Source organism: Carassius auratus, unplaced genomic scaffold (genome assembly GCF_003368295.1).
Source record: "Carassius auratus strain Wakin unplaced genomic scaffold, ASM336829v1 scaf_tig00214968, whole genome shotgun sequence".
In the NCBI taxonomy this organism is placed as follows: domain Eukaryota; kingdom Metazoa; phylum Chordata; class Actinopteri; order Cypriniformes; family Cyprinidae; genus Carassius; species Carassius auratus.
In genome coordinates, this window is record NW_020527887.1 from 175,550 (window position 1) to 178,600 (window position 3,051).

Here is a 3,051-nt window from a genome sequence, read left to right on the forward strand (position 1 = left end):
GAATGGGTGCCGTCAGAATAAGAATCCAAACAGCTGACAAAAAACATCCAAATATTTGTTTAGAACTGTTTTGGATTATAATATGTAGTTGCTTTGTGCATGTGTCTCTCCTGATTTAGATAAGACCATTTTTTTCACCAGAGGATACAATATTATAAGGATGCAACAATTTTAAGTTAAAAACATCTTAATGATGGATTTGCTTCTTACAAACACATGCAGCTTTTCAAATCACAAGACATCAGTTGTGTTAATTTCTTATCAGCTGTTTGGACTCTTATTTTCACGGCACCCATTCACTGCAGAGGATCCATTGGTGAGTGATATAATGCTACATTTCTCCAAATCTAGAAAATCAAACCATTCCACTGATGAAAGCACTTAATAAAAGCATAAAACATTTGCATGCAAACAAAATTAATTGCATGAAAAACTTTCCTCTTTTAAGATAAAATACAATTCATATGCAAGGAAACATGAAAACGGGAAAAGCAGCTTTAACTGATTTTATTTGTGTTAAACTAGTTTAGTTGTTCTCCAGCTGATAAGTGCCTCAAACCCAATAAAAGCAGAAAGTCAGACTTGCCTTAAACTATTTTGATGCCCACTTTGTTTTAGGTTTAATATTGTTTTATCTCCTGCATGGTTTGGGACATTAATGTGTTTCTGTAATCACTTAACTGCAAATAAGCATTATAAAAGTGTACAAAATAAAATGACAATGTAACTACCTAAAACACAACAAAATATAAAAAACACATTAAAATATATTATCAGTTCACTACAACTGCATGTTCAGGTTTCTGACTCAAGATGTACTGTAGGTGTGCAGGTTAGAGTATCATTTTAGACAGCTAAAAATATTACGCCTTGAAGAACAGTGACCTCTGCTGGACAATAGCACTTTTCTTAATGTCTATTCATGTCTAATGTATTTTCTTTTGCCATTGTCAAAGACAAATCCTATTCTATACATTCTATTCTATTCCAATAAAGCATAACCCATGCTTGCAATAGTTGTACCCTGTAATAGAAATAGAACAAGCATCTTTAAAAAGGTTTTAAAAGCAATTAAAAGGTTAATAAAACAAAACACATTTATAAAAGAAACTGTAAACAGAATATTTTCTGAATTCAATTAGAGGAACCAATAAAGTCATTTATCACTCAGCTAAATGTGCCCCATTTGGATTTACAGCTTGTCTAACAGTGCACTTTTCAATTTCTTTAAATCAATGCAATGAAATAAAAGATGTCAATGGCAAATGTGCAAACAGTTGCTCTTTTGTGGAGGACCTAGTAAATTATTCCTCATGTTTTATTGGTAATATTCCCATTATTATTATTATTATTCAGGGCAAGACAAAGTGTTTTGGCCTTTCAATGGTTTGACCAATGAGGATTCACTTGCACATCTCATTCTGGATTTATAACGTAGAACCTGATGACAATACATCTCTCAAAGGCTGCTGAATGGACAATCTGAACACTCATATAGACAACCACAGACCAATTACTGAATGAACTGGGCTAACACATAACAAGGTCCCCTACAAATGAGCATACATGCGTTCAAGCAGCAGAAGTTGCACAAATGGACCTGTTAGAAATAGAGGTTTATTACATTACAGAATAAGGCAATTCAATAGGTATCCCATATGCAAAAAGGTCTAAATGCTATTGAATCATCATGCAAAATGTAATTTCATATTTGATTTATTTATTTATTTATGGCATGTTCTGTGAGATTTCAACCCCTTGTTACTGGTAAAAAAAAAAACTGAGTTTGAGTGAGTGAGGATGACTTGTTATTTCTCAAATATATTCTTCTTTCTCTTTTGTGCATTTACAAGCTGGAATGCACACACACATGAAAAGCTCAATCTCAGTTCAGTAAAGGATCGTTTTATGCACCCAAGGCTAAGAGCAGACCTTGAACCGTGGGGCTGCTGAATGCCTTAGAAAAGAAACACACTCAAGATGGTTTTGTTTAAAAAACCATAATGAAAAGAAATCCTGCAACTGACATTTCTGACACACAACTGGCATTCATATGCCATCACAATTAGCATCTTCTAGCTGGGTTTTGCATTAGTACATTACAAGCATGTTCAATTGATGGCTGAAATATGAACTTGCATCAAGGATCTGTGGAGATGATCAACTAATTGGCAAAAAGCCAGAGAGATCGCAACTGCAACTTTTCCAAAAGAACGAAGGAGCGTGTCCAAAAATGTTCCAACAAAACCGCAGCTGACTTGAATTTAAAGCATCTGCTAATTAGCGATGAAGGAAATAACCCAGACTAAAGCAGTTTTTTTTTAAAGATAATAATGGTCAGTTTGACCCATACCAATTAATTAAAGCATCCTGTTCTGTTTAGAATTTTGAGTGAAAAATTATTTTTATATAATCATGATTAAGGAAAATGGGTTCAGTGGAGTACAGATACAAATGCAAGTCACTAAATGGCAACTGCATTATTGCCCTCAATTTCAAGCCTCAGTATCACGCAAACTCTTAAAATTACCTCTGATCTGATCTGTTGAGATAAAAATGAAGCATTATTAAAGTAAATCAGAATATGTTCATTAAAGCCAAGAGGATCATTGTGCAAGTAATATGACACCCAAATGAGTGCAAATGCTGTGTAACCTTGTTTTGGCTTTTAAGCTTTTTTTTACCAGTATGCGAACTAAACTGGGACACTGCACGCACCATTACTCAGTTAGAGAGTTTTGGTATTTCAATATATGCACATTCTTTTATTTTAGAATATTTGTCTGCTTAGTTGTTGATATGTAGCCTAAAATACTCCATTGTTCCAATATTTTTGTAATCAGAAGTCCCGGTGGATTCAGTTAATGAGAACGTGTCTTTTCTGTCATATTTCATAATGAAATAGGATGTTTTGTGTCCAGTTCCCTCTTTCTTGCTGCTTGTCAGCTGGATAATATTTGATTGGACAAAAATCTGTGTGGTGCAGGATGAGTCATCAATATTTTTGGTCTGGTTTTCATTCAAGGAAGATTGCAGATTTGGTATCATTCC